The sequence below is a fragment of the Ursus americanus genome, chromosome 5, assembly GCF_024610735.1.
Source record: "Ursus americanus isolate L20-20 chromosome 5, mUrsAme1.1.p, whole genome shotgun sequence".
NCBI classification, from domain to species: Eukaryota; Metazoa; Chordata; class Mammalia; order Carnivora; family Ursidae; genus Ursus; species Ursus americanus.
The window spans coordinates 76,330,484-76,343,471 of record NC_142131.1 but is presented as its reverse complement, the minus strand read 5'-3'; the positions used below and the strand labels follow the sequence as shown (position 1 = coordinate 76,343,471).

Below are 12,988 nucleotides of genomic sequence, written 5' to 3'. Positions count from 1 at the left end.
GACCCTTATGTGCATATGGGTCCACTTAATTCTCTTGATATTGCAACCTCCCGTCCATGTGTTCATATGTCCTTGATAAGCAGCCAGACCACAATGAACTTGGTAAGATCCTTTATGATTTCAGTGGATACTAGGACAAAGGAGATAACTTACACAGTGATTCAAATGGAGAATTTAAACTTCCATTTATTAGAATGCTTGAGTGCTCTTGGGAATGCAGAATGGTGCAGCCCCTATGGAAACAGCATAGTGATGCCTTAAAAATTAAATGTAAAATTGCTGTATGATTCAGCCATTCCAGTTCTGAGTATATATTCAAAAGAATTGGAAGCAGGGTCTCAAAGAGATATTTGTACACCCATGTTCATAGCAGCATTATTCACAGTGGCCAAAGGTGGATGAAGGGATCAACAAAATGTGTATATACTTACAAGGGAGCATTATTGACCCTAAAAAGAAGGACATTCTGGGGCACCTGGGATGGAGCCCCTCATCAGGCTCCCTAGTCGGCAGGGAGTCTCCTTTTCCCTCTCCCTCCCCCTACTCATGCTTGCACATGCTGTTTCTCCCTCTCTCTGAAATAAATAAATAAAATCTTTTTTTTAAAAAAAAGGACATTCTGACACATGCTATAATATGGATGAACCTTGAAGACATTCTGCTAAGTGAAATCAGCCAGTCAAAAAGACAAATACCATATGATTCCACTCATATGATTTCTCAAGTGGTCAAATTCATAGAGACTAAAGCAGAATGGAGGTCGCCAGAGGCTGGAGGAGGGGAAATGGGGAGTTACTGTTTAACAGGTAGAGAGTTTCAGGTTTGCAAGATGAAAAGAGTTCTGAAGATTGGATGGTGGGATGACTGCACAACAGGGTGAATCACACTTAAAACTAGTTACGATGATAAATTTTATGTTCTGTGTTTTTTTACGAGTTTTAAAATGTCCCCCCCCCTTTTTTAAAGATTTTATTTATTTGACAGAGAGAGAGAAAGAGAGAGCCAGTGAGAGAGGGAACACAAGCAGGGGGAGTGGGAGAGGGAGAAGCAGGCTCCCAGCGGAGGAGCCCAATATGGGGCTCGATCCCAGGACCCTGGGATCAGGCCCTGAGCCGAAGGCAGATGCTTAACAACTGAGCCACCCAGGCGCCCCTAAAACATTTCCCTCTTAAACAGATCTATGTAACGATGTTTCTCACAAGAGCTACCTTCGTGCACTCAGCTGGAACCATAATCCGCTCTACAGAGAGCCTGAGAGATGCTGGTACATTGTAAGGCGGCAGAAGACAAAGGAGCAGGACAGTGTGGTGGGTAAGAATGTGGGTTTGAAGCCTTCTGCTGGCGTGTGGATCACATCTCTGCCCTTATCAAGTCCCCTCTGTTTCAGTGTGCCTCTGTTTCCCCATCTGTAAAATGGGAATAGTAATAGTACTTGGTGAGACTGAAATTAGTTAATATTCGTAAGACTCTGAAAAGAGTTACTGCCTAGTTCATGGTGATACGTAACAGCCAGTTATTCCCTCTGTTGCCCATCTGTTGATCCTTGCAGGGTAGTGAAGAACCTTGACTTTTAAGTGCATGCTTGAGTCTCTCCTGTTGATGGAATCTTATTGTCTGAACTGGGACACATCCTTCAGATGTGCTTCTGATGTTGTGCTCGGTGATATAACCGCCCTCAGATATTAACAGATGCGCCCTCAGAGGCATCCACTGGGGTTCATCCGCAAGCAGATCCTCACTCAGCTCCCTGATCACCCCGATCCAGGAACACGTGTTATCTCACCTGTGAACCCCGAATGTGGAAGGCACACATGAGCAGGAAACATGCTTCCTCCACCCATCGTTGTGTGTCTGCCCTGCAGTGAGAAACAACATGTCATTCGTGCTTAGTAAATAAGTTTGAATGAATTAAAGAAGGAATGTTTTAAATGGAAACAGCCTTCAATAGGGTGGTCGTGTAGAGCCTCACAACAGAGTTTCTGAGAAAAGACTGTGGAGTGAAGAAGAGAGAAGTTCAAGGTCTAGATCACATACAAGGAACAGGCAATGACAAAGGGAAGAAAAATAACGTTTTATCACTAGGGAGATTTGGGATCCCAACTACAATGAAGAAACTCTGGTTTCTACTGGGGTAGAGCATATGACTTAGGTCTAAAGTCCGCTTCTTCCTCCCTTACACCCCCAAGCATACCATAGGCTGGTTCCAAGAGATGGAAGCAGCCAAGAGCGAGGACACTCAAGTGAAAAGAGAAACATGCAGCCGCTGACGAATGCAGTGTAATTCAATCATGGAGCTGTAGTCGATCGCCGGGGAGGATAGATTAGAGGAATACTGACAAAAAGAAAAGCCATCGATCTATTTCTTGCTCCCTGTTTATATTGGTAATCTCTCCAAGAAGAAAACTGAAGGATTACCCACTAACTTCCAAGAACATCCCGACATCGCTGCAGAATCCTGCCCGGATTTTAGATGACATCTGCATTTCTTCTCCGTTCATGTTGAGATGCTCGTTGCTGCTGGGGCAGTTCACTGCCAGTCAAAATGCAAGTTCCCTAGCATCAGCCCAGCCCTTGGAACTGCCTTCTACAGACACCCCGTGAGCTTTGCTTCCTTTATTAGTTGTTTTGAAACCTTTATTACCTTCCTCAGACCCTCTGCCTTCCGCCTCCCCACCGCCTTGGCACATCACTTTACCCTCACTTCATTAAGAACATGGAGGCTGGCAGAGAGAACTCCCTCCATGTCCTCTTACCCACACAGATTTCCCTGGCTGTGCTCTCAAATGATCTCTCTCCTGTTTAAGGAGAGAAGCACTGCTCTTCCTCTCTGGACACTTTGCATCTCATTTCATCCTGATGACCCACTGATCTGGCTAAACCAGCCATAAACTTCCCTCTCCCTCCTCACTGCCCTCCTCCCTTCAGTATTATTTCACTATTGTAAACGTGGACATCTCTCCCATCTTGAAAATAATAAGGTTCTATTTGCTGTCATATTTGCTCTCACTCTCCTAAGACCCAAGTTTTTAGAAATCATCATTTCCGCTATCTCTTTCTATAACCTGATCCCTCACTGTTTTCTCAACCCTACTGAAATAGGACTTTTAATCCAACTCAACCCAATTGAAAATACCACCCCCACCTTTTCTTTCTTTTTGGAAATCTGGAAGCACATAATTGAATTAATCACAGTCTTAGATCTGTTCATAACACTGAGAAAAAAATGGAAACAAATTTTTTGCTGAATGACTTGAGTCCTCATTGAAATAAGGATTCCAGAAATAAATAAAATCTTTTAAAAAAGAAGGGGGGGATGTCTGGGTGGTTCAGTCGGTTAAGTGTCTGCCTTCAGCTCAGGTCATGATCCCAGGGTCCTGGGATCGAGTCCCACACTGGGCTCCCTGCTCTGAGGGGAGCCTGCTTCTCCCTCTCCCCTCTGCCTGCTGCTCTCCCTACTTGCGCACTCTCTAATAAATCAATAAAATATTTGAGATATGGGTTCCAGGAACCTAATAATAGATACATGGAAGATGGGAATGGAGAAATAGGCTGTTGACAAAGAGAGAGAGGAGTAGAATGGCGGTCGGGGGAAGGAACACAGGCATGTAGACTCCTCTATTTGCCCTGGTTTTCTATTTGTGCTTTCAAATCAAGGTTGTTGGGGAGGAAAAGCTTTCCTCTAGCTTTCAAAAGGTTCTTGCAACTGTCCTAAGAATTAAATTGGCATGAGACAGGAAGGAGCAAGAGTGTGGAAGAGTAGGGGACCTTGTATCATCTGGTCCCCTGAATTTAGCTAATAACTATCAAATCATTCTGAAGACCTATGAATTCAACCTGAGACGTAAGAAAAGAATTGCTGAATCTCGGCCACAACATCTTGCTAGGCACATCTCCAAAGGCAAGGGAAACAAAAGCAAAAATGAACGATTGGGACATCATCAAGATAAAAAGCTTCTGCACAGCAGAGTAGATAGTCGACAAAACTAAAAGGCAACCTACAGAATAGGAGAAGATATTTGCAAATGACATAACAGATAAAGGGCTGGTATCCAAGATCTATAAAGAACTTATCAAACTCAATACCCAAAAACCAAATAATCCAGTCAAAAAATGGGCAGAAGATATGAACAGACATTTCTCCAAAGAAGACATCCACACGGTCAACAGACACATGAAAAAAGGTTTCACATCCGTCAGCATCAGGGAAATACAAATCAAAACTACAATGAGATACCACCTCACACCAGTCAGAATGGCTAAAATTAATAAGACAAGAAACAACAAATGTTGGTGAGGATGTGGAGAAAGGGGAACCCTCTTACACTGTTGGTGGGAATGCAAACTGGTGCAGCCACTGTGGAAGATAGTATGAAGGTTCCTCAAGAAGTTAAAAATAGAGCTACCCTATGACCCAGCAATTGCACTAGTAGGTGTTTACCCCAAAGGTACAAATGTAGTGATCCGAAAGGGCATCTGCACCCCAATGTCCACAATAGCCAAACTGTGGAAAGAGCCCAGATGTCCATCGACTGATGAATGGATAAAGAAGATGTGGTTCATATATACAATGGAATATTACTCAGCCATCAAAAAGGATGAATACTTACCATTTGCATTGACGTGCATGGAACTGGGCAATATTGTGCTGAGTGAAATAAGTCATTCAGAGAAAGACAACTATCATATGGTTTCACTCATATGTGGAATATAGGAAATGGCACAGAGGATCATAGGGGAAGGAAGGGAAACTGAATGGAAGTCATCAGAGAGGGAGAAAAACCATGAAAGACTCCTAACTATAGGAAACAAACTGAGGGTTGCTGGAGCGGAGGAGGGTGGGAGGATGGGGTAACTGGGGGATGGGCATTAAGGAGGGCATGTGATGTAATAAGCATAATAAGTTGTGTTATACACAACTGATAAATTGTTGAACACTACATCTGAGACAAAAGACGTACTATATATTGGCTAATTGGATTTAGATTAAAAATTAAAAAATAAATTAACATGAGACAGATTAACAGGAGAAAATCGAATTTAATGTCCTATGTACGGGAACCCCACATACATGAGAGGTTCCAAAGCAGAAAGGCAAAATGAGGTATATATGGCATCCTGAGCTAAGAATAGGACAGGGGCACGGGCCTTCAAAGGGGAGGAGAGCAACTCACAGGGTAATAAGAAGAACAGATGTTTGGTAATAAGATATTTGCCCTGTCATATAGACAGTTCATTCAGATAAAATTTATCTCCTCTAATAGCTCTAATTCTGGGAAAGACCCCATTTAGATTCTTCTAAGTAGTTGAAGAGGGGGGAAAGTTTCTCTTTAGCCCACAGGGTCTCAATTGTCTTCAACTCAAAATAGTCCATATGCCAAAGTGGCACATTTTGGGGAGACTTGCTCTGGAACTCCTTCAAGGTCAATCGTGAAAGCTCCCTCTGCCTTCTCCATACCTCAGAAATGGCATGTGGACCAGAAATGAGTAATCAATCTACCAGAAGTTTTGAACAATCTTTTACAGAGAGCTGAACACATGGTCTAATTATGTTCCAAAATTCTTACCATGTTGGTTAGACTCGGAAGCCTCTCTTAGCACTAGGTGCCAGATTTGTTTTCCCTTGTTTCTCCCCCACCTTCCCGTTCAGAGACTGGGAGCCTGCAGTATCACGTTTCCCCCTCCCCTCTGTTATTCTGCAACCCCAACTGCCATTTTAGGGCACGTCCTTTTCATTAAGATGCAGAAAATAGTGAAAATACTAAAAATTCTAACAACATAGATTGTACCTGGAGATGGGACGCTGTACATGTCAAGAAAACAACAAACACTTGCAGAGACTTGCATGCCAGACATAGTTCTAAATTCCTGTGCGTACATTAAAACCCTTAATCCTTGCAACTACTCCTAGCGGGCAGTATTATTATCTCCGTGTTACAGATGAGTAAACTGAGGCACAGGGGAGTTCAGTAATTAAGAGGTACACAGTGTAATATACACAATAACTGCAAAAGGCAGGAGTTGAAGCCAGGCAGGTGGGCTTAGAATGCACAGTCTTCACCATTCAGCCATGCTCCTTTCCAATAAATATCAGGGGAACTAATTAATTAGATACATATAATTAATATTTATTTTATGTATGTATTTATTATAATAACATTTTAATAATAAATAAGTTATGTATTTATAATTATATAACATGTTATATAATTATAATTACATTAAAATATAAACTATTAAGATTGTATCTATTATAAGTATGTATAAATACAGAAATACTAAAATAGTTATTACATATTATATAACAAATTATATAAGTAATAAAATATTGATTTTATTGAATAATATATTTAAATAATAATTAAAAATGTTAAATGTTAGAGGAATATATGTATTAAAAATACACATTTAATATGTATATTAAATCAAGAGGTACACATATCAAATTAAAACTATAATTAAAGATAGAAAATTGAGGAGGGGCGCCTGGGTACCTCAGTTGGTTGAGTGTACGACTTTTGATTTCAGCTCAGGGTCTTGGGATCAAGCCCCATGTCAGGAATCTATGCTCAGTGGAGAATCGGCTTGAGATTCACTCCCTCTCCCTCTGCCCCTCCCCCTGCTCGTACACACGTGCGCGTTCTCTCTCTCTCTCAAATAAATAAATAAATCTTTTTAAAAAGGAGAGGAAGAAAAGAAAATTGAGGAAACACAGTGGGATGGTAACAAATATGCAGGGAGAGAGGGTCTAAGGGAGATAGAGAATCATCTGCAGGTAACAAGGTTCTCTCTCTTTCCATCACTGCCATGTCCACCTCTTCCCTGGCCTCCCCAAATCAGAGGCCAAACCATCGTCTTCACCAGGTTTACACAGTGTTCACACGTAACATGTAAAAATTGCTCAGGAAATCACTGGCAAGTCTCTTACCTCAACAGTGGTGATTAGCAACTCGGCCAAGCCACAGCTGAACGGACCTGCTCCTTTCCCACTCTCGACCCAATGCCAATGTGAGGGTTTAATCCAACACTGGCTGGATGTTTCTACGATTCAACTCAATTCTGACACTTTCTACCCAGAGGCAGCATCGGATCCCACAGGGTAAGGGCCCCGTCCTACAAGACTGTCCCTACTTGAGACGTCAGTGATAAATTCAGGTTGTTACCTATGCTTCGGACAAGCCGGCTTTAAATCAGAGGTCCTGAGGACCCTCTTCTCAGGTTCTGTTCATTTACCAGAGTGGCTCACAGAAGTCAGAGAAACCTTTTATTTAGTAGATCACCAGTTGACAGAATTCAGACACTGCCAATTGGAAGAGAGGTGTGAAAGGATTTCAATCTAAAAGAAAACAAGAGATATTGATTGGGGAACAGAAGGCAAGCTGAGGACAAAGCAGAAACTGACACCCTGCAATCCCCCCTCCCCCCACCAAGGGATGTACGTGACATTCCTCAGGCACTCCTGGCTGCCCTAAAGCTAAGGAAAGGCAAAACAAATAATTAACTAACAGAGATCACAATCCTGTAAGACCTGAGTCTCCCTCAGTTTACGCAGGTCCTAGTGTTCTTTTAAACCTGCAGCCCATTGCCAAGGACACGTGATAGGAGGAAAGTAACATTCTCCCAGGAAGCTCCCAACTACCTTACTGATTAATGCCTTCTAGAAGGGTCAACAACCTTAACTTGACAATGGCAAGGCCTCTGGTATCCCATGAGTCTTCTTTAACATATGAAAGTATTTTCTCAACCTCCCTTTTTCCTTACCTCCCCCAGCCCCATAGTATACAATCAGCCACCCCTCACAACCCCGGGGTAGCAGCTCTTTCTGCCCACGGGTCCTGTCCCCGTGCTTTAACAAACCACCATTTTGCACCAAAGACATCTCAAGAATTCATTCTTGGTCATCGGCTCCGGACTCTACCCCACTGAACCTCACCGATATCCCACAACTTCATCAATATGAAATGGAGAATCTCATACAAGTGCCCTTAGCATAACAAAACTTAACTGAGACACTGATTTCCTGTACCTGCCTGATTTACAGAAGACTGAAACTCACCTCCTGGACTGATGACTACCTGCCAAGAATCTCTCCCCACCCTCAAGCCAGTGGACTCACTGGTTGGACTCTGACTGGACTCCCCTTCTTTGCGCTCCTTGCCCATAAAGACAGCCCACCCCGAACCCTCAGCTGACTCACCTGCGGCTTGCATTTCCTGAATTGCAATCCCTCTGCTATTCTTGAATAAACTCAGTTTCTGGAGCTTGTCTCAGTTTACCTCTTTATTTGGGTTGACAGATGCAGGAGGCAAGGTATGGGGAAAAGGTGTGGACCTTCCCTGCACTCTCCCTGTACCTCCACATGTTCAATAGCCTGGAAGCTCTTCAAACCCCGTCCTTTTGGGGTTTTAGGGAGTCTTCATGACATAGACATATTTGATTAAATCACTGGCCATTGGTGACTGAACTCAATCTCCAGCACTGTGCGCACCTGAGGTCAATTAGACGGAGGGGGTGAGGCTGAAAGTTCAAACCCTTTAATCACTTGGTTGGCTCCAATGGTACCCCACACCCCATTCGCAGGTGCTTTCCCAAAGTCATCTCATTAACATAGCAAAAGGCATCTTTATAGATCCCTCCTCATAGGAAATTCCAAGGATTTTTAAAAATTTAAATTCAATTAATTAACATATAATGTATTATTTGTTTCAGGGGTACAGGTCTGTGAGTCATCAATCTTATATAACACCCAGTGCATCACATGCCCTCCTTAATGTCCATCACCCAGTTACCCCATCCCCCCACCCACCTCCAGCAACTCTGTTTATTTCCTAAGATTGAGTCTCCTATGTTTTGTCTCCCTCTCTGGTTTCCTCTTGTTTAGTTTTTTCCTCTCTTCCCCTATGACCTTTGCCTTGTTTCTTAAATTCCACATATCAGTGAGAACATATGATAATTGTCTTTCTCTGAATGACTTATTTCTCTTAGCATAATACCCTCTACTTCCATCCATGTCACTGCAAATGGCAAGATTTCATTTTTTTTGATGGCTGAGTAATAGTCCATTGTATATATCTATCACCTCATCTTTATCCATTCATCTGTTGATGGACATCTGGGCTCTTTCTACAGTTTGGCTATTGCGGACATTGCCGCTATAAACACTGGGGTGCAGGTGCCCCTTCGGATCGCTACATTTGTATCTTTGGGGTAAATACTCAGTAGTGCAATTGCTGGGTCATAGGGTAGCTCTATTTTCAACTTTTTGAGGAACCTCCACACTGTTTTCCAGAGTGGCTCTACCAGCTTGCATTCCGAGCAACAGTGTAGGACTTTTTCCACATCCTCGCCAACATCTGTCATTTCCTGACTTGTTAATTTTAGCCATTCTGACTGGTGTGAGGTGGTATCTCCTTGTGGTTTTGATTTGTATTTCCCTGAGCCGAGTGATGTGGAGCAATTTTTCATGTGTCTGTTGGCCATTTGGATGTCTGTCTTCTTTGCAGAAATGTCTGTTCATAGCTCCCTCCTCACAGGAAATTCCAAGGTTTTTAAGAGCTCTTTGCCAGGAACTGGGATGAAGACCAAATATATATTTCTCACTCTACATCACAACGCCACACCTTTATCAATAGAAGCTGGGCTAGCAACACAGACTGATCCCAGCCTACTCCGTGCAAATCTTACTAAACGCCATTGTAATCAGATCCTTTCACCACCTCGAAGGGGTGAGGTAGGCCATCTGCATGTGACTTTACATATGGCTGCCCACAACAGAAATCACCCAGCAGCTGGCTCCCTTCCTGCCGCCCAGCACCCTAGCATGGAGCCCAGAGACTTAGGGGGGGATATGGGGGTAACTCCAGGGAGTGCTGCCCTAGAACCTCATGGTTGGCTTCACAAGCTATTCTAACCCTGGTCATAGAGGAGGAAACAGAGCCGCTATGTGAAAGGGCCAGGAGGAGAATGGGACAGTTTGAATTCCTGTGAAGTACAAAGAATTGAGGACTGACTCTGAGGGGCCACAGGGTAGGGGAGAACCACAGACCCTCCTGGCTGTCCCTCTGCAAGCCCTGGGAGAAAACCAGCCCAAACAATCCCCTTCAAAAATGGGCAAAAGACTTGAAGAGCACACACAAATGGCTAACAAGCACATGAAAAGAGGTCCAACATCCCTAATCATCAGGGAAAGAAAAACTATAAGATACCACTTTACACCTGTAAGGATGGCTATTGTCCAAAACAAAACAAAAACAAAACCACAACAGAAAACAATAAGCGTTGGCAAAAATATGGAGAAATTGGAACACTTGAGCACTGTTGGTGGGAAGGTAAAACGGTGCAGCCACTGTAGAGAACAGTGTGGTGGTTCCTCAAAAAATTAAAAACAGAACTACCATATGATTCAGCAATTCCACTTCTGGGTGTTCACCCAAAAGATTTGAGAACAAGGACTCAGAGAGATATTCGTACACCTGTATTCACAGCAGCGTTATTCAGAACAGCTAAATCATGGAAGCAATGCAAGTCCATTAAAGGATGAATGGATACGCAAAATTGTGTGTGTGTGTGTCTGTGTGTGTGTGTGTGTGTATATGCAATGGAATATTATTCAGACTTACAGAAGAAAATTCTGCAGCCAGCTATAACATGGGTGAACCTTGAGGACATTATGCCAAGAAGCCAGTCACAAAAAGACAAATAGTGTATGATTTCACTTTTATGAAAGACTAAGAGAAATCAAAATCATAGACACAGAAAATAGAATGGGCTGCGGGAGGGAAAACGGGAAGTTAGTGTTTAATGGGTGGCGTTTCAGTTTTACAAGATGAAAAGCATTACGGAGATGATGGTGGGGATAGCTGCACAATGTAATGAATGTATTTAATTTCACTGAACTGTATACTTCAAAATGGTTAAGATGGTAAATTTCAGGGCATGTGTATTTTACCACATTAAAAAAAATGGGGGAAAAAGAAAAAAAAAAAGTCGAGGTATCCTGAATTGGGCACAGGAGTGGATACAAAAAAGGAGGTTCGGGCTCCTATGGATAATGATAACTTCTAATGAGCTGAACCGAAGAAACAAACATGCGCCTTGAGATTTGCTGCAGGCCCAGTGGTGAGAACTAGTGAGTCATTTCTGGTTGTGGCTTCCGGCACATGAAGCACTCACAGGACACGAACAGATCATAAATTAAAGCTCGGCATCATTGGGGGCCTCCAGTGCCCTCTCCCCAACGGAAGCAGACACAGGGCCAGGCTGGCAGAGTCCTCCCCGGGAGCAGCCAGGAAATCAGGGCTGTGTCTGGGAATTCACCCTCCAGGGTCTGCTCTCTGCAGCTGAGGCCCCAACAGACACCATCCCCCTTCCTCGTAGGCAACTTCCACCTCGCACTAATGAGCCACTCGGGGCCAGCTCTTTGCAGGCAACTGAAACAACTTGCAGAGAATGTCGAAAGAGAGGTTCATCCCACTTCCCAGCACATTTCCCCGGACTCTGCTCTCCCCAGGGGAGCAGGGACTGCTCCATGTCATGGCCATTGCAATGAGATGTCTTCCAGGTTCATGGAATCATCTCCCTCCCACTCGTGCTTCAATAGTCTTCTCCAAGGAGAGCCTGGTACCATCTCTTAGGAGTTGAAGCCTTTCCCTGAGTATTGCAAATCACTGTCCTGCCTATAGTATCTTGTCTCCATGTGCTTGAGGGTAGGAGCTAAACTTCACATGGACTTTTGTCTTCACAGTGTCAGCTGGCCTTCAGCAAATGCCTTTGCTCCGGCCACTGACCTTCTGCCGTATTTATCTTTTGTCAATGAAAGCTGGTGTTGTCTAACTGGTGAACTCTGACCCCTAATAAATCCAGTTATCTCGACTGACTTTTCATGTGTGAGCCACACAGAGGTCATCAAGGTCTTGCCAAACCCGTTTTCAGAACAGGCCGTCTTTTATTTGCTTGAAACTTCTGGCATATCATGTTGAGAGTCAAAAACTACTGGGTCAGGCTCGTTGTAATTTTTAAATGTGAGATACAAGTGATATTTCGGTACAACCCTGCCTTTGTTTTTTTATATATTTGCCAAGAAGGATGCAGACCATTTGTGTTCTTTCGTAGGGCTTTGTATATAGACAAATAAATCACTTTTGAGCCAAGTTACAGGAGCGCAATCCAGACTTCCCATAACCAATGCTCATATACAACCTGCCATTTAATACCTTTCAGAATTTGGTGGAAAGAGCAGTTTCCAGAAATTGTAGGCAGAGACATGACATGAGGCCAGGGTTGATTTTATGTGGCATTCCAACCATTTACACATGGGAAGCTATGCTCTCTCCCCAATAAGGACGAAAGCAGTGTGAATGCAGGCCTATCCCCTTCCACTTCTCTCTCCTGTAGAACCTGGAACAGTCCCTATCATACACCAGTTGTCCAATAAATACAGAGATGGAATGTTGGCAATTAGACCAAGAACATCAATTTACAACTGGCACGGGTGAGGCTGGAAAGATGTGGGACACAGAGTCCCGGGCTCTGCTCTGGTATGGACCCTGGTACCTCCCTCAGCACAATCACAGATATCATCAGGATGACTGCCAAGATCATACCCAGCACCCAACCATCCCACCACCCCAAAGACAACATGAAGATTAGGAACCTTAATCCCCAGACACTCAGAAGCACCATGACACAGGCTATTGCCTGAACTCTGTTTTCTGGCATTTCCCACCCCATCACAACGCGGATGGTTCTCCAACATCTTGTGCTATTCTAACCAACCTCTCAAATATATAGTCAGAATAATCAATGGATAAGATGGGTCTGCTCCAGATTAGGACCTAGATCTGTCAACTCTCTTTCAGTCCTTTGATGAAGGCAAAATAGGGCGGAGAGTACTGAGGGAGGACGTGGCCAGCCCTCTTCAGGGAATGTGCATCTATGGAGGCCCACACTCCAGCTGGGGCTTGAGGTAACCTGGAAGAGTCCCAACAGGAAA

General features: G+C 43.6%; 1 long non-coding RNA gene across 4 annotated transcripts in view; it reads right to left on the bottom strand.

Annotated features, from left to right (window-relative positions):
• The window catches only part of LOC148110152 (uncharacterized), a 124,755-nt gene that overhangs the window by 86,296 nt on the left and 25,471 nt on the right, over window positions 1-12,988 (bottom strand). For 3 of the 4 annotated variants that reach the window (XR_015724622.1, XR_015724619.1, XR_015724620.1), the window contains exons 3-4: window positions 1,784-1,856; window positions 154-233 (exon numbers count right to left, since the gene is read on the bottom strand). This is a non-coding gene — a long non-coding RNA (uncharacterized LOC148110152). The remainder of the gene's footprint in view (window positions 1-153; window positions 234-1,783; window positions 1,857-12,988) is intronic. The other variant, XR_015724621.1, reaches the window with a different exon arrangement.